Source organism: Prionailurus viverrinus, chromosome A1 (genome assembly GCF_022837055.1).
Source record: "Prionailurus viverrinus isolate Anna chromosome A1, UM_Priviv_1.0, whole genome shotgun sequence".
Taxonomy (NCBI): Eukaryota; Metazoa; Chordata; class Mammalia; order Carnivora; family Felidae; genus Prionailurus; species Prionailurus viverrinus.
In genome coordinates, this window is record NC_062561.1 from 215,148,158 (window position 1) to 215,167,529 (window position 19,372).

The 19,372-nt window shown below is 45.3% G+C and overlaps 1 protein-coding gene across 5 annotated transcripts in view; it reads right to left on the reverse strand.

The window, feature by feature from the left end:
* PDZD2 (PDZ domain containing 2) overlaps positions 1 to 19,372 on the reverse strand; it is a 233,994-nt gene that overhangs the window by 132,161 nt on the left and 82,461 nt on the right. Inside the window, exon 1 of one of the 5 annotated variants that reach the window (XM_047863064.1) lies at positions 7,529 to 7,719. The exons of 3 other annotated variants lie outside the window; for them this stretch is intronic. The gene's annotated coding sequence lies outside the window, so the exon portion shown is untranslated. Of the gene's footprint in view, positions 1 to 2,202; positions 2,318 to 7,528; positions 7,720 to 19,372 lie in introns of those variants that run through there. One more of the 5 variants, XM_047863070.1, reaches the window with a different exon arrangement.

The window sequence follows — 19,372 nt, forward strand, 5'->3', positions numbered from 1 at the left end:
TGTAAGTGATGAATTACTAAATTCTAATTCTGAAAACAATATTACACTATATGTTAACTACAAATTAAATAAAAATTTGAAAAAAAAATGAAATGGTAGTCTTTAAGATAGGTAGTCTTTTTCTTTTCTTTTCTCTTGTTTTCTTTTTTATACCATGGACCTCTCTGGCTGTCAGGTAAAATCTCACTATTTTTAAATGCATAAAATATCTAGGATTACAAAGAAAACCAATTATGTGAAACAGAATACCCTAAATGTTTTTAAATGTATACCCTAACACATTTTATTAACACATTAAATAAGAATATCTGGCAACAAGTTTATTAACTGGTATATTTTCAAAGTTGTAATGTGCATAATATTGGAAGGTATCTACTACAAATAACATGCACCATTTTTACTGGTGCCAGGCATGGGGACTGCTAATACTATATTACTTTGACCCTAAATCAATTATTGAAGGAAACACTAAATTCAACTACAGTTTAGTGACAACAAACATTTTATTTTCCTCCCTGCCAGGTTCATAGTCTCCCTTTATTAATAGAATCGAGGTTAAGAATAAGAGATGCTTAGGGATCTTACGCAAAAGGAGGTAAAAGTTGTGCCCCATATCTGTCTGACTGTCTGATCTTAGTTTGAGCAAAGCTGGCCAAATCACTTCCTTCTCCAATAGAGACTGCATTTGCCTTTTTGGCTTCTGTCCACTGGCTTTGATGCAAGTTCCTACCACAGAGATGAGCACTTAGATGTTTAAGAAGTACGTCTGATCAAATCCTTTAGGTTGGGGTCCCAAATATTTCTGAAACAGACATGCCAGGCTACATTCTGAATACCATTGCACAGAGTAACTAAAACAATCCCATTTTGTAGGAAGCTGCTGTCTCCATCTGCATAGGTACTTCCCTACAAATGTGGATTTAATATAAATTACTGACACTGAGTTCTGAAACATTCTCCCTGCTCTGCCAGAGAGCCTGGGGCAGGCTCTCTCTCTTGGATCGTAAGCACCTTTTCAGGGTACTTTTCTTGCCAAGAATAAGCAACACTTCGCACAGCCATGTCAACTGTGGTTCTCAAAATAAGATCCATTTTCAGAAAAAGCCCAAATCGATTTGTCTCTGAATTTCAAAACTGTACATCCAAGGTGTCCACACCACTCTGCAGGCCATTTCCCCCTCATACTAACCGAAGTGCCATGAAAGCAAAATGGAACTGAACACATCAGCCTTGGGGGAATTCATCTGACACTTGGTTTGAACTCTCACAGAAAAGTCGCTACTACACAATGAAGCATTTCTCTAACAAACACAAATCATGTGAGCATGTTTGAGCCACGTGTTTACAAAAGGAAGAAAGACCTACAAACTTGAGACCCAGTCTTACATAAAGATTTCTGCTCAAAAATAGCCGTGTCTCCAGGTGCAGAGGAACACCACGAATTAGTTTCCGTTTGCAGCCCTTCTCCTGGACACACGCACACACACTAGTCACTCACACTTAGCTTTTCTTTACCTAGGTGTGCTCATCTGGAAAAGAGTGCTAAACCTTGCTTTTCAAACACCCTGCAATTACCTTTATCTAGTTCTCCACCTATCCTGGTTCAGGGGCAGGTAATCTAGGAGATGGTTATAAGAAAGAAAATAGGCTGGGAGCAGAAGAAACCTCACAGATTTGAGGGTCAATCTGTGGATAAGAGTCTATCACAGTAAATTGTATCAGAGAAAAAATGTTTTTAAAATTTAGCACCGTATTATTCACTGTCATCGAGCCTAGAAAGGTGATTCTTTGCAAGGTTTGAGACCTTAGCTTTGAGACTGCTTTGGTTTTAGAGTAATCCAGAGGTTGCTGCTGGAGTGCATAAAGAACCCACAGTAAAAAGACTAAAGCTGACGGCGGATTCTCTCCCCACCCTGAAATCCCAACGGCAACAAATGTAATTAATTAAGCCACCAGAACACTGTGGAGATGACTCATGCTTCTCCTAGTGAAAGTTTCAAATAACTGACTCTACTCACTTAAAGATGAAGTGTTGAATTTTTGTTACCATAAGAAACGCATTAAGAATGTCTAATTAGTTATAGACATAAGAATGTCTAATTCCTCAGCATTATGCCAACAGCAGAATTTCCACCACACAAAGTTTCATGGGGCCACTGAGACCTCCATAAAATCCTCACCCACCAAGATGCCCCTAGGTACCTTCTCAGCTGCAGCGTTCACTTCTCCTTCAACATTCTTTGACTGACTTGAGGGAGAAACTGAAGTCAGGCAAGTTCTAGCCTGTCAAAAGGATTGTGCAAAGGACTTAGCTTCCCAAACCCAAACTGCAGCCTTCATTTCTGCCACCTTCTCCCCTGCAGTGATTAGAGGCAATTTTCTCTTTTCCCCCTCTGGGTCTTTACTGCTCTCCTGCCAAAACTGTCTTGCATCTGCTACAATAAAATACCTGCGATGTTTTCTAAAGCCAGCAGCTTACTGCCAACAGTCAACCCTCTACCCCACAGGCAGCGGTCTGAGAACTTTAGTCAAAGTGTTGCAAGGTGAAGGCTAAGGTGGAATTTGGCTAAGGCCAAGGCATGGTTCCTTGGAGGGCAGACCCTCCTCTGGCTGATGGAACCAGCCTGCAGGAGAAAAGAACACTTTTGTTAAAGAGGCAGAAACAAGAGCAAGAGGTATGAGGATAGGGTTGTTATCCATCAAGAGTACCATGATGAATCCAGAGAGTCATGCCATTCAAAATGAAGGTCACCTATGGTGCCTTTGAATTCCCTCCCACTTCTCCCTGGCGTGGGCACTTCCAAGTGTGTTCTTATTTGGGTGGGAAGTGAAATTGATCACTGCCGCCCCCCCCCTTTTTTTTTTGGAGAGGGAGGGAGGAGAGACTGTAAGAATGTTCAAGCTTTTGTTGAAAGGGCAAGGCTTGGGAAGATATAATGTAGAAATAGAAAGCTATCTACTCTTCAAGGAAGAAATGTGCAAATGTTTTTTTGTCCCCACAGTCTGAGTCGTCACACTGAAATAGAGGCTTTTGAACTGAACTGATTCTCAAGGACCACTCTGGTTGATCCTCAGACTCACCCTATTCTGCCAATTTCCAACTTGGTTTCCATCTTTTAATTTGGGAAGAAAACTAGAGTGGAAATTAGAAAGGCAAAGAAGACAGTCCCAAGTGTCTTGCTTTAAGACACCTGATAGCCCCCAGACCTCAAAGTTACTAAAAATACAAAGTAATGCTTCTCTTTTACCAAAGGCATCACTCTCGGTCCTCCTAAGTGCCAAGTTTCTCTGGTGTATGTAAAATATAGTTATATTGCTTCTTCAGGAAGAGACCATAAAAAGGCAGATCTAGAGTCCCAGGTCAATTGCTGCCTTGACCTACTTACTGCCCAGGGACCTTGTATCTAAGGCGAGACTGTGTGAGCTCACCCTGTGCCCGACTGAGGCCATCTGTGGAATGCAGTGTAGTGTGGGTGCATGCCCACGCACACCTAGATTTAACAAACCACGGTCACATAACACAAAGGGCCAATCAGCAGAATAGGACATCAGAAGATGTCTTCGTAGGGCATACTCCGCCCCCTCCTTTGCTAAGCAGAGCAGGTACCATGTGAGTGAAGAAGGATGCTACCACCTTCTTCCCTGGCCACTGAGGAAACAGCAGAGCTCCAGTCAGGACATCCAAGATGACAGGGATGTTGTGCTATACCCCCTGACTCCCACGGCAGGCAATGTTTGAAGTTGAGAGGGTGCACTGCCTCCTGAAGTTCTTAAGAGGGACACAAAGCTATACAAAAGGGACCCCTGCCAGCCACTGAGAGGTGAAATTTTTTTTTTTTAATTTTTTTTTTTTTAACGTTTTTATTTATTTTTCGGACAGAGAGAGACAGAGCATGAACGGGGTAGGGGCACAGAAAGAGGGAGACACAGAATCGGAAACAGGCTCCAGGCTCTGAGCCATCAGCCCAGAGCCTGACGCGGGGCTCGAACTCACATACCGCGAGATCGTGACCTGGCTGAAGTCGGACGCTCAACCGACTGCGCCACCCAGGCGCCCCGAGAGGTGAAATTATTAATTCCCTTTCATGGACATGATCACAAGCTTCCCTTGCTAACTCAGAATCATAACTTCTATTTGCTTGGCCATTTCTCTCTTCTAGATTTTATGTACTTTTGTACACATAGGCAAACATTTAGGTTGGTCGTTTATCCCATTCACCATCAGGGAAAAGTTGATGAACAGAAGTCAGATTCAAGTCCTGTTCAGATAGCCAAAGGGAGGGGGGCAGATACTCCAGCTATGATCTGACACACTTGCCCTCCCAATAGTCTATAAATGAGTTGGCTGATGAAGGGCTGCTTGTGGCTTATCCTCCAGTTTAGCTCATGATCATATTTTGACTGCTTGGCTGCCTCTGTCTCTTTATGAGCCAACTTGGTCGCGTGGCTCAGGACCGAAAAGGTCCCTCATGCTACTTTGAGACACCAGGTAGTTCGAGAGCTCTTAGATACACACGGCCAACCCATGCAGAGGAAGAGGTTACTCACCCTCTAACCATGGTCTTCTGGGAACCCAAAGCTGACCCTTCACCCCAGAGCCTGTGCCCCATTAAATCTGGCCACCGAGCACCACACCCTCTTGGGCAAGCTTCATAAATCGCCTCACGTGCTGTGATTCCTAACTGCTCCTTGCTTGGGGAGTCCAGGCCTCAGCGTGCTCTGCTTCTGGTTGAGTTTCAGCACTTACGCAAATCAGGTTTCTGACTATGTCTGAAATTCCAGTGCATACAGGAATAGCAGGTTGCTTAATCTCTAAATTCAGAGCCAAACTCTTTTCTAAATACAGACAAAGGTGCTGCCTGGATCACATGGTAGATTAAAGGACCCACCCTTGCCAGTTCTGACAGGCCGACTTGTCAAGTACATTGCCGCCATCTTGTTTTCCAGCCCCGAACTCCCATGGGACACCATACTATACATATTTTCATACTTCCTCATTTGTTTCCATCTGTCAAACTGGGCCCCACCCCCATTCTTCTCCACTGACAGCATCCAATTTCCAAATACAGGACACTAGACAGTGAAATGTCTTGGAGAGAAAAAAATTAATACTGGCCATTTTATTTTTCTTCTTAAACTACAATCTTCTTGTAAGAAACTCTTCTGTGTTTCTGCAGTAGACAGTAAGCTACTTACTTACTTATTGCTCCATATCCAGGCCTGCAGTTTTGATACAAGTTAAACATGAGCAAGGTCACCAGATTTTCCTCTTCCCTAATTAGAAAGGACATTAACAATGAAATACTGTGCTGGGTTGAGGAGAACTCCATGTTCAGGGAAAGGCCGGTGGACCTATAGTAAGCTTTCTTAGATAGCAATAAAGGAACACTGTTCTGGATATGAGAAAACATGATATTCATTTCACTCTCTTTTATTACAGAAAACATCTTTTTTTCCCAAGTCCGATAGCAAACAACACAGATTGTAGAATTCTGGCCAGCATTCAGTCCACAAAAGAGAAACAAGGAAGTGAATCATTTTTGTGTAACTTAGCGGAGTTTTGTTCCCCATCAGACTCTTTCAGCAGGGGGCACCGTCACCATGTGGTGGGTCTCCCAGATGCCTTCACCAGAAGGTTCACCAACAAGGGGAAAGGAGGAAAATCCAACCACAATGCACAGTTCATCTGATGTTTCTTTCCCATTGATTGGACCCTGAAGAAAATCTTCCAATTTCCCTGCTCCTGAATCCACCCTTCTGGAGGCAATAATGCCTTTTAAAAGACTGAGAAACTAAAATCAGTTTCCAAAACAACAGCTCATTCAAACTGTCGAGAACTTGAGCTGTGTCAACAACCCACTGAGCATTCTGGTCACGAGTGATATTAAAAATCAGAGGTCAGCAACTATTTTCTCTAAAGCGTCATAGAGAAACTATCTTAGGCTTTGCAGACCTTATCTGTCTCTGTCCTGTATTCTTGTTTCTTCAGCCCTTTAATATGTACAATACACATCTAGCTCCCAAGCCCTCTGAATACAAGCTGAGACAGGCTGGGTTTGGTGCACAGGCCACAGTGGGCTGACCTCTGACTGCTTCCAGAATGGATCCGGAAAAGGAGTCTGTCCCCCAGTTCAGCCTAAATCACAGCAAAAGCACCTGGAACAGGCATGTAAAGGATGGGAGACAAAGGCGCCCCACCCAACTGATGGAGAGTCAGCCAGAAAGGAGACTTGGGGGCAGTGGGAACAGGAGAGACTGTCCCCCCTCCCCTCTACACACTGGGTGTCGCTTTGGAAGGCAGAGAAGTCAGAGAGAACAAGAGAGCAGCGATAAGGTATGGGCTTGCCTTGACTAAGCACAGCCCTCCAGGCCTAAAATGCAAAGCCAGAAGATTTGGCTTCCCCAGCCCGACGGATGGACTCAGCCAGCCAGTAAGCAAAGCAGCTCTCACATCAACCTCCTCAGACACACCCCTGTGGCTAATATGGCATTCTCCAAAGCTCCACTCCAAGGGTGCCAGTACTCAGGCAGGACTATTCCACTGAAATCTTAAGTTCTCTATCTAATTCTGATGCTTCTGTCACTCTGACCACCCACACCATTTCTGATTGCCCCCAAGTCAGCTCAATTCCACTACTCTGACCACTTCGCTGGGGGGAAATGCATGTCCAATTATCCAGGCACCTATCAGAAGCAAGGCCTGGCAATGGCTCCAAAACCCAGGCTTGAGCTGCTCTTTATTCTGTTCCTCTTCTCATCTCACAAGCCCCAACAATGGAAAGGATGCTCTGAGACTTAGCTGTAACCACGGGAACCACAGATCTGTCTTTAAATTATCCTTGCGTGTGGCCGCAACCCATGGCCCTCCACATTTATTTTCTACTTCTCAGCATGAAGACATTACTGTGACAGTTTCCAATCCTCTGACCCTCATCTCCCCCCTGCCCCCACCATGACAAATATTTAGATCCACACTTTACTTTCCAATTCCCTGACTTAGAAGCTGAGCAAAGCAAGCCTGCCTTAATGGAGAAAACATTAGTGCATTCAGGCTTCACTCTGGATCCCGGTCAATTTCAAGATATTTCACAGCTGTTGTACATCTACTTCCTTTCTTGCAAAAGCCAGCAAAAATTAGCAAGCACCTTGTTGGCACTGAAATATAAAAATACAACAACGGTCAAGCCTGAAAATCAGTTTCTGGTTGGCTATCTTCAAACTATTTGTTCTAAAACAGTGCCTGAAGTTCATTTATCATCTGCCAAGTTTAAAATCAGTTTTAATTCAATGCTGCATGGTTTGGTAGGATTGTTTTCAAAGCAACCTCCAGAATATAAGTCATTTGGTCATCAAAGTAGTCACTGAGAAAAAACTCTTGCTTGGGCAGCTATCAGCACAATTCACGCTAGGTCTGTTTCTGATGTCAATATTATCTACTCGTTTCTTATATGCTTAAAAAAAATGCAAACGTATAAGTTGTGTTCGGAGAGAAGACAGGGTTCTCTCCCCAGCTCGGGTCCCCTCCTACCTGCTTCTGAGCTGATCAGGTGAGCCTTCTCTACTGTGCTTCACACCCACTTGAACAGGACAGGCTCCAGAGTTTGTCGTGCTTCATTTCCCTTCTCCATTCAGTCCTTTAAAGTCCCGGGTTATTAGCTATCAACAAAAATGTGAGCCATGCCAGGGCGTGCTCTGACTTCCTGCCTGCTCCCCATGCTCTACTGAGCTTAGGAGCAGATTTTCTCTCTCCTCCTCCAGCTTCACCTCCTGCGCTCGAGGGCCCCACCCACAGCACTCAGATCATTTTTCATTTATGAGTGAATCCAGCGAAACTGTGTGTAAGAGAATGAGCCAACCCCTGCCCTGCCAGTGTCCTGGAACCACGCTGCTAAAGGCGGCTTTAATTTTCCAGGAGTATGGGGGAGCATTAGCTTGTGGCAGAAGTCATCTGGGGTTTCCTCCTGCAGGTATCTGCAGACCAGACTTCCATCCACAAAGGACCCACACCTTGGTGATGGAGTTGTAAGAGCATCAGTAAGCAGATGCCACAACCTGAAATACCCTGAAGATTTCAGGCACGAGACAACAAAAATACACTAAAAATGTGAAGCCAGGATGATCAGTGAAGAAACAGCACCCAGTGACCTATTTTACTTTGCACTTATTAAAAGGCCAGGTTTCTTACTGCATTTAAATGGGAATAAAAACTGAGACTTTAAAAAATATTATAAAGAATCCCACTGGTAAGTAAAAGACCATTTGTGTGTGTGTGTTTTTTTAATGTTTATTTATTTTGAGAGAGAGAGAAACGGGAGGGGCAGAGAGAGAGAGAAAGGGAGAGAAGGGAAGCCAAGCAGGCTGCATGCCAAGAGCACGGAGTCCGACGTGGGGCTTGATCTCACTAACCACGAGATCATGACCTGAGCCAAAATCAAGAGTCAGATGCTTAACCCGCTTAACTGACTGAGCCACCCAGGTGTCCCAGTAAGAGACCATTTGTAAAAAAAGAAAAAAAAGGAGCCCGTTGCCATGATGATCCCTAATCTATAAGTTTCCTACTCCAACAACACTTGCATCTTCCATTCTGGACCACTACTTGCAAAAATAGAGATTATGAACCAGCTCCTGAGAACACTTACCCAGCTGGAATGTCGGCAGCTACAAAGATAAGATTTATCAGGAAATAGAATTTTTAAAAATAGGCTCCCCCAAACCAATACACATGTATCATGACTTCCACTACGTACAAAATTCACCTTATCTGCAGCTGGAGCAAAAGGGGTCGTTCATGTACCACCAACCAAGTCCTGAAAACCCTATGGCCTTCGGAGTAGATACGAAAATTTGCACAAAGCCATTAAAATGGGAATGTGTTATTATGAAAATACTGACAGTCTTTTAGTAGCTGTTCTTGTCAGGAACGAGAAAGGAGCAATTCCTCTGCTCATTGGCAGGCATGCTCGGGTCAGGCTTTAGAGTTAATGTTGGTCTGTTTTCACTCTCATCATTTATTTTAGAGTTTTATCCAATATGGATTTCCTCCTATGTTTCCTCGTGTTGTCTAAAGCTAGTCCCAATCACCAGGGGAAGTTCTTAAGTTTAAAAAATTGCTTTTTAATTTCCCTATATTGAAAAGCTGATGACTTAGGATCCAGACTTAAAGTCTGCTTCTTTCTTTAATTAGATGGTTACAATGTCCCCTAAGAAAAAAATGCTATACATCTTCATATGTTTCAAGTGGGTTCTAGTCATCTACTCTAGTCTAAGACCACATCCTTGAAAAAAAGTAGGTGATTTGCTTTTTACAGAGCAGACCCAGAGAAGCAAGACACAAAGTCACTGGTAAATACATGATGTGTCACTGGCAGGGCAAAAAGAACTGACGGGAAGATCAGTTCCTAGTCTCTAAGCCCGAAAAGGGAACCCCGGACTGGTTCCAGTTTTCCCATGCCAACCAGGAGCCTGAAGGTTGATTACATGGGTGCCCTTCTGGGATTCACCTCCCTAGTTCCAGGACAGTGGACTTGCTCTGAGTTTAAGCTAAAAGGAGGGTTTCTGTTCTTTAAAAAAAAATTTAAGGAGTGAGGGAAAAAAAAGGAGGTTAAAATTTTCTTGATCCATAACCAACTAGTCTTAGAGGTAAAGTTTGCCTATTTTCGCTGCAGTGTTAGTTTGTGAGATGGCCAAAAATCGATGGTGAAACCAGTTATTCTGCCCGCCTCCTGTTCTCTCAACCAAGGGTGGATAATATATATTATATAATTTTGCTTTAAGGGGAATTGCTGTTACATTTACTCACAGAAGTAGCCATGCAGCCTGTACTAGACAAATACACAAGCCATTAGAGGCATCTAACCATCCAAGGTTCTGGGGAAGAGGAGATTTGGGTCAAACTTCCCATGGTAGAATTGGAGCTCTGCTTTCTTCTCTCACTTTTACACCTAAGGCTCTCCCATGAGCAAAAGCAGAAGGGTAACAAACAAAGGCAGCATCAGAAGGACAGGGAGCTAGAGAATGTTCCAGAAATCCCTAACAGAGAAAGAAATCAACAAGCCAAAGGACACTCTGGATACACACCCCACAGAATTGAAAGCAGGGACACAAATGACTATACACACAACCACGTTTACAGCAGCAATTCCCAAAAGATCGAGGCAACCCAAGTGCCCATTGACTACTTAATGGATTAAAAAAACGTGGTATATACATAAAATGGAATACTACTTAGCCCTAAAGAGGAGATTCTGATGCATGCTACGACAGGGATGAACCTCGAAGACATTATGCTAAGTGAAGAACACGGGCACAAAAAGATAAATGTCCCCTGATTCTTCTTATGTCAGGTACCTAAGGGTAACCAGATTCACAGGGACAGAAAGTAAAATGGTGAATGCCAAGGGCTGGAGAGAGGGGAGAATACAGAGTTATTGTTTAATGGGTACAGAGTTTCAGTTTTGCAAGAGACGATGTTCTGGAGACAGATGGTGGTGGTGGTCACACAACAATGTGGTCACATCTAATGCCATAGAACTGCATACTTAAAAATAGCTAAAATTGCGGGCAACTAGGTGGCTCAGTCACTTGAGCATCCAACTTTGGCTCAGGTCATGATCTCGTGGTTCATGAGTTCAAGCCCTGCATCAGGCTCTGTGCTGACAGCTCAGAGCCCGCTTTGGATCCTCTGTTCCCCCCTCTCTCTACCCCTCCCCTGCACGGTCTCTCTCTCTCTCTCAAAAATAAACATTAAAATAAAAAAAAAGGAAAAAAAATAGCTAACATGGTAAATTCTATGTTACATATGCTTTTATAAAGCTAATGGAACCTGCATCTTCTCTGCAATTGCCCCTTGGCCAGTCTTATGACTATCATGCTTCATATTATTAAAGCCACAAAGTGAAAAGACTACCCCTTGCCAATTCATAAATGACTTGACAACAACAGGAAGCACTAAAATTGCCTCCTTTCTTTTCCCCATCCCCCAGAATGTTGTGAACTCCACCCATGTGCTCAGTTTGTTTCTATATTCTGTGACGGGAGAGGATAATGTCAGTACTGATGGGCAACACCCTCAGACTTGTTCAAGCACGGAGAGCCCTGGCCTGGAAATGTGAACAAACGGCTCCCTTCCAACCTGGCCACCAAGGCAGCTCTCGTGGAGTTCACACACCCCTCTCACCTCGCTCAACTCCAGCAGCACCTACTGATACCATCGTGTTTTTTTGGTCCCTACTTGTATACAGAACTGGTTTTTGTTTGTTTTTGCAATTGAATCTGAGACCAAAAGTCCAGTGGATGGAGCACCTTTCAGCTCTCTGATCAGCCCTTCTCAGTCTCCATGCTCAACTTGCCTCCTCCCTGCCGGCAACCAGGTGAGACCAGAATGGGCATGAGCGTCTCTCCCCCCCACCTCCCTGGGTCACACCCCCACTGCCAAGCAACTACAACCAAGTGAGAGACTCTAGCTCCTCAATCTCCATCTTCTTCCAGAGCTTCAGACCCAGACCTCTGCCTGCCTCCTGCCCTGTTCCACCTGCAGGGCGGGTAGCATCTCACACTCAGCGTGCCCTGAAATAAAAACCATCATGCTCTCCCTCAAACCAGCCCATCCTTCTATATTCCCTCTTTTAATTAATGTCCACCCCTGGTCACCCAGCATTCAAGTCCCCACCCACTGCCCTCTTTCCTTCGCACCTGGTGGTTGGTTGGGTCCTGTCTGTTCCACTTTGTACGTCTTTCGTTGTCCCCTCCCCTGTATTTTGTCATGTTTAGGGTCTTGATTCCAAACTCTTCTCTGTTCCTCAGTTGTCTACCCCTCCAATCTATCCTGTACACAGAGACATCCGCTGGCAAGTATGTAAGATCTGCTTGATAATTTCTCACCACTCTAATAATTTCTCATCGCCCGAAGGATGAAGCCTAAATATCTTTACTCTTGATCTAGCCCCATTGCCTGCATCGTGAAACACACTGGCTACTGCTCTTTTTCATCTGTTTATGCTTCTCACATATACCAGTGCTTTTCAACAGGGCAAGATTTTACGCCCTGTGGGAAGGAGGAGGGCTTGCTACTGACATCTAAAGGGTAGAGGTAGTGCTAAACATCTGACAATGCGCAAGACAGCCCTCTGCAACAAACACACAGGATATGGGTTCTTACGGCGTTGGATTACACTGTATTTATTACCACAATGGCTTCCCACTCTGGGGCTGCAAGCATGCATGTTGTCAGGTGCAGAAAGTTACATGAATGAGACAAGCAGGTTAGGCAAGAGCAACAGGGGTGGTGAAAACTGGAGCAGCCATCTCCGTCCTAAGGAACTCAGAGTCAACATTCCAAAAACCCTGAGCTGAACCACTGCAGCTTCTACGAGGCTCGTGAGCAGAGGTGAGGACTGCTCACTTCTCTGGCACTTGCTCCATTGAAAGTGCTGGATCAACATTTACTGGAAAGTTCCCTTTTGTATTTCCTTCAGAGTGCTACCTTACCCTAAATTCTAGCGAATAAATGGGAAAACAGGACAAAGCTCTCTTCATGTCAGATCCTTAAAACAGTTTCACTGTCCTTTTGAATGTTTTTTTCTCAAGGGTTCTTTCTTTGTACAATTCATTACCCTATTCCAGTTTTCCCACAAATACATTCAACAAAGTGCCAGTTTGAGAAGATGCCCTGTGGAAGAAGGGCTCCATGGTCCAATACGTTTGAGAAGTGTTGCAGACTAGCTCTCCCTTTAACTAGTGCATCCAGATCTTACTTTATCAAACAGCTCCCACCCCTTTCTATAATATAGCTGATTAATAGCAAACAAGTGTGTTGAGGACTTTTCAAACACTCTCCAGCATTCTCCTTGGCCATCTGATTTGCCCTTCCATCCAGATGGGGCACTCTTTGGTTTAAACTTGCACATGGCTGCAGGAAAGTTCCAGCTGCCCCTAACTCCGTCCCCATCTCTGAGGCCAGGATGGGTCTTCTCCCCACTTTTCCCATCTTCATAACTTGCCTCCACATCTACAGGAATGTGGGCACATTGAAACTTCCCAGCTTTCTTCGGGAAGGAGCTGTCTTAGGAAAAGATGGAGGGAGGAAACGAGAGCTATGCTATGGTCAGTGGTTGCAATCGAATAGGAGGTACCCACTGGCATGGCCCAAGGACTTGGAATCTTGGACAATGACTCGTGATTCTTAGGCCCAGCCTTACAGAATCAAGGCCCATTGATGAGGATTACGTCAGTCCATTCAAAAAGAAAAGTGTGTCTCTTCTGCACCCAGATGGAGGAAAGGACCAATCATTTTGGACAAGGAAAGTCTAACGTCAGAGGAGTAGAAAGTCTTTATGACACACACCACCAGAGACACGTTTGCCATACTCCTCCACAGAGAGGTGGACCAGCCCATGCCCTGACTTCAAGGCATTTGTACCTCCTCAGACCCTAGCCAAGGACAAACTGCTTAGACCAACCAGCCACTGGTCTTAGCCACAAGAGTGGTGCTTGGTCCCCACTTTCTATCCTGGCTTGTCAGTCCAATCAATCCTTTGAATTGAGGCAGTTTCTTTCATAGAAATGGAGACGTTTTTGCTTTTGGAAGCTAAATCCACCCCCATCATAACTTGAACTCAGTCCTGGGAAACCTGCCCCAGACCTGAGGACCCCCACGGACCAAGCCATGAGTGTTGATAACTCACACTCAGCTGAGCACAGGGAACAAGCAGTTTCCTTAGCCAATGTCACCAGCCACCTTCAGCTCGACACCTCTCTGTAATGCCTCTCATGGCCTTGGGCTCTCTAAGACATCAATTTTTGTGAGCATCTCTGCAGACATTTCCCCAAAGATTTCCATAAGATTAGCTACCCCTCAAGACCAGAATCAGACAAGTAATTAATAAGGGTCTCCTGTAAGCACCTGTGCAACGTGAATTTGCTGGGCAGGCAAGACCCTGTTCATTTGAAAAGATTCCCACCACTTGCCATGCAACACGTGCTGAACGAGAAGTGACGGATACAGGCAGTCAGGGCTCCAGGATTCCCACAGGGAGGTGTCATGATGGGCAGGGTAATCAAGAGTGACTTCCACAGGAAGTGGGTCCTACAGAAAGTCTTAAAGTCAGCTTCTTGGTCTTGGCTTTTCCCACAGCTCCACACTTCTCCCAGATAAATAGAGAGTGGGCTACGTCTCATAGATGCAGCTTCTGGAGACAACTGCATTCCAGCCAGAGCCACCCGACCTGACACACTGGCATGGTGAGCAGAACATGCCAAATGGCAGGCTTGTTAAACAGGCATTCTGGAAAGGACCGCTGCCAGCCAGGTTTGGGATCAGATTGCTGCCCATGCCACTAGGTGTGTATGAACCAGATAAGCATGACAGAGGCCACAGTCACAAGTCCGCTAGAATGCCACACAGGGGAAATAAAAACAGCAGGCAGGGTTTGGAATCTCCAGCCTTCTGTATTTTATTTTCACTGCACTGATATCGTCCAAGAGTGAAGGTGTTGCCATCCGCTTGGCTTTCGGAAACTTAAAGTGACGCGGATGATTCGTTACTCCCTAACAATCCCCCTGAGGCAGGTGCGCCCCAACCACACATAGACTGTAGAGTTACACAGAAGACTCAGGGCAGAGAGCAGGGTTCTGGGTAGTGTTCTCGTGCAGCAAGAGATTAAGCTAAATTTTGACTCCTGCTGAGGTGCTGAAAGGTCAAGGGAAGCCACTGATGCTACATCACTTGGGTCACCGGATCAGAGTGCACACTCCAAAAACACTCCACACCGTGTGATCATGTGATGGGGCTGCAGGTGCACCTCAGAAGGTCTGGTGAAATGTGTTGGAACTGGACATTTTTTTTTTTTAAAGCAGTTTCTATAACTAGCCAACTCCTCCCCCACCCCCTGCCCTGTCTTCTTGGGCTCTTCTGTAAGCTTAATAGTGACAACGGAGTTCCCTGTGGTGCTTTGGGTCTTAAAGGTTTATTGCACCCAGTCTGTAATTTTCAGATCTCAAAATAATTCCTGTTAAAAAAATACAGTCCCCTAAGCTTACCAAGTCTACATTATGATTAAAAATTATTAGAGTTTTAGGGCACCTGGGTGGCTCAGTCGGTTAAGCATCCAACTTTGGCTCAGGTCATGATCTCGCGGTTCATGGATTCGAGCCCTATGTTGGGCTCTGTGCTGACAGCTCAAAGCCCAGAGCCCGTTTCAGATTCTGTGTCTCCCTCTCTCTCTGCCCCGCCCCTGCTCAATCACGCTTTCTCTCTCTCTCTCAAAAAGAAATAAACATTAAAAATATTATTAGAGTCTTTCTTATTCAAGTAGGAAAGGGTGGGTGAGGCCCTTGGAGGAGGAAACCCATCAAAAGCCACATTAGACTCAATGACATGTTTGCACTCAAATGTACATTAAGGTATTTCGCATCTTTACCAGGAAGAATCTACTCTTGGAATCATGCATGGTTCTGTGGGGGTAGGAACTTGACTTACAAAACCACAGTTTTCAGAAGCAACGGTGAGGAAGCTGGGTCATACATGGAAATTTCTTTCTATGAACCTCCAAACAATTAGTTATTTGTTTCCCGTCCCCCCTTTTTTTCCCACAAGAAGAATTTCTCTAAATAATTGGAGACTTCCCATGGGAATCAGGCAATGGTGACTTCCAGGTCTTAAACGTTATCTAAAACAGTTAAAAAACAAAAGCCCCAAGAATGTGCCTGACTAACTTCGTAACAATGAAAACTCTGGCAGTAAGAACAGCAGCCAAAGCACAAAACTGCAAATACCTCACAGGAGGGCGATGCCTTGGCTTGTACTCGACCAAGAATAGTGTGGTCCTCCCAGCACTGACCAATGAAAGCATAATTTTTAAGACTCAGGGAAAAAAAGTTCACAAAAGGTCTTCACATTCTAATAAGTAGACTATCAGACTCCCAAAGAAAATAAACTGGGCTCAAGAACTTCAGAAATTACTTTAGCTGCAACTTTTCATGACATACACCTCAGATTTCAGAGAGCCGAAGGGGGGCTGGACGCTTCACAGAGCACTGCAGGCTGAGAGCACAGACTACGTCTCACGGTTTAAGGAACTTCCCCAAGTTGCCAACCAAACCAGGTCTGCCTGTTCCTTTCCTTCCCAAATTCTCTGTTCTCTCCTCTCTGGCACCGTTTTCTTAACATGTCCCGTTTGTCACAGAGAGTCTCTTAGGAGGGACAGCACATTTTGTGCAAAGAGTGAGCTTCGGTTGGACCACGGCGGGTTAAGAACCTTCTCTGCTTACTCGCTCCGTGAAGAATAACAGACCTCAACACCTTGCCTTCCGCGTCTGAAAAAGTACAATGCATTTTCAGAGTCGTAGCTAAAATAGAGAGATGGTGGTATCTGGGATCATCTCAGCGCCGACCACGTAGCAGGCATTCAATGAACTATGGTTACAGTGACCACTGTATGAGACCCGCTCATTCTACCCCTAGTCCTTGGCATTTCAGTCTCCTCTCTTAGTTGTTCTGCTAACCGAATTACACACGGCTTGTCCTGCTTCCAAACGTTCCTGGCTTAACTGAAAGTGACAAAGGGGAAACTGGGAAGGGAAAGCAGAGGGCTTGGTGAAGGGCAGTGTGAAAAGATCCAGGAGTCGGTGCTGAGTGTTCCCCCAAAGGGGCTGCCAGCTCCAATCAAGCCACCGCTTACTTGACAAGAGGAGCGAAGGGGGAACCACATGCTGCCCAGGGTTTTCCCTGAAAAGCCACACAAAACGCCCACGTGGAGCTCTGTCAAAAAGATCCAGGCTTCCACTCGGAAGGGCGTGGCACTTTGCTTCTCAGGAGCGAGAGCTTCATCTATCTTTTTTTTCCAGATTACTTCCTGTCAGGATAGGCGTGAGTCAGGTCCCTTTTTTTTTTCTTTTTTACTTGATGAAAAAATGGAAGAGAAAAGAAGTGTAATGATTAAGGCTACTTTAAAAATTAAAGGAGAAGCCTGAACTAGATTAGCTATGCTACTTGAAAAGAAAGGTTACCTGAGAGCCCCTGGAACTCCCAGGAGAGCCACGGCTGTCTTTCCTTGTCCTTTCCATAGACTCTATAATATGTCTCGAGGGAGAACTCTGAAGTACCCAGAATGATGTCCGCAAATGATTTCCAGATGGTTCTTTCCCTGACTTAACTTCTCAATCCCAGGAACTCTGTGTGCTCACTGTAGCTGGCTCCCTGTTACCTGTAGGGGGTTGACATTTGCAACTGAATGTGCCAATAACCTTTTACCCAGCTTGTCACCTCTCCTTTCCCCAAGGCACTCCCTTCAGCCTCATGGGCACCTCCACTCTGAGCTCTTGGGAGACCCGGTCAGAATTTCTCTGTTCTTTCCGTACATCCTCACGTGGAGGGGGACCGTATTTCTTATTTCCTTTCTAGCCCTCCTTGGCTATAGGTTTACAAAATTCTCCACATGCCAGGTGTTAAATGCCATAAGCATCCCAATCCTGGATCGAACGCAAACTCATCTGACTGTGGCCACCAAACTGTTCAACTGGCTGACCCCACCTTCCTTGCCAGCTCCACCTGGTTTCCTCACCAGGTGAGGTTCCTGTGTGTTCCTTCACAACAGGCTGCTGTGTCCCCACCCTCCCTCAAGTGGTAAAGACGGTCTTCATCAACCTTTGCTCCCAGCCGCATGCTTCCCAAGTCTGCAAATACTGCTACTAAGTTTATAAACAGTTACACACGAGCTGTCCCTATCATGGTGACAATTAGCACCAGGACGTTCAGTAAATACTGATAGATTTTGATAGGAGGCTCACAGCTCTATCCCATTTCACCCTCAAGGAAACTGCCCCATCAATCCTGGAGCTCCCTCCCTTCCTTCGGCATCTGGACACTACGTTTTATCTCTGGCCAAACAAAATGCTCTTGCCCAGGGACAGCCAGGAAACTTGCTTTGGCACTTACAACACCTCGCAGATTACAAGGCCTTCAAAGAGTTGGAAGCAATGAACACCCAGGGGTCCTTGAGAAAAACCACTGAACACATACAGGAGGCCACAGCTTTGCAAAAGTTAACACTCAGATCGGGGCAAGCCCAGTCTAAAAATAGGTGCACCTGAAGGAGGAAGCTGTCAGAAAGTATCAGAAGGCACAGGAATGCCACCACACCTACCTCACAGGGTTTGTTTGCTGGGCTGGGACAGCCGGTGCCCTGGGTTTGTAGTGACACAAAAATGGCACAGGTGTACTCATTCACCTCTTGTTCCAAGGCAATCAGGAACCCAGTGGGAGGAGAAATCAGGCTCAAAGCTGGCTGAGGGCACACAAAGGTACTCTCCCATTCAATACAACCGCACTTGGAGTGGAAAAGCCAATACTCAGACACGCCAATAGTCTCTGAATGACAGCAGGAAGATGTGTCCAAGCAGGGCACACATGGCTGCCAACATGGACACCAACGCCCTGTTCTAGAATGAACCATGGAGGAAGGCTTTTTGTAAACACCGTGTACTGCATCTAGAAAACGTCCAGGGGGAAAAAGAATGAAAAAATTCCAGCATAACCCCCCTCAACTGTTGTTTGCCTACCAAGGATTCAGCCTTCAGATTTTATGAGCATTTGCAAACAACAGGAGAAATATGAGCTCCACCCCCCCACCCCCCCAACAGCAGTCCCCACACAAGGATGTTGAGATGACTACAGCCCTTGCCAGATCAGCATCCAATAAATTCTTCTTAAAAGCAAGAGGCTCTCAATAAAGGGTTTTTGAACAAAGCACTGGTCTGAAGTTTCCCTGTAAAAAGGAAATTTTCCCCACTGACAGAGTGAAAACAGGACTGTGCTCAGAGAGGGGCCAAGAGCTCATTAACCTGTCTGCCTACTCCTGGTCCTTTGCTCTATTTTTCCCAAAACCTGTCTGAGACTAATATTTGTTTCTAAGCAGGCTAAATGTTGAAACAAAAAATATTTTTTTAACCCATTAACATATACTTATGCAAGAGCACATTGACAAGAGAGTAGACACACACTCACACATGCAGATCAGAGCTCCCTTTCTCTTACACATCCTTCAGCCTTTGGTCTTTGAAACCCTCTGCCCTGTACACACATCAAAAGGCATGCTCATGAGTCTTCAGAGTGTTTGCAGGCAAACCCAGAAATCACCTTCTTTTCGGAGAGAGCAGGGCTAGTTTGGAGAGTTCACCCACCTCTTGGTAGAAACATCCAGATACAAGGCTCTGATAAGGATGGTCCTCTAAGTGCCCAGAGGATGAGTAGCAATGCATCTAGGAGGCGTGCTGCCTCTGAGGGACCACCACCCAGCACAGAAGGTCTGTGGCTGGTTAACTGGGTAGTCTGAACGAAATCTGGAGGAGGCCACAGGGCCCCTAGAGAGGATCAACT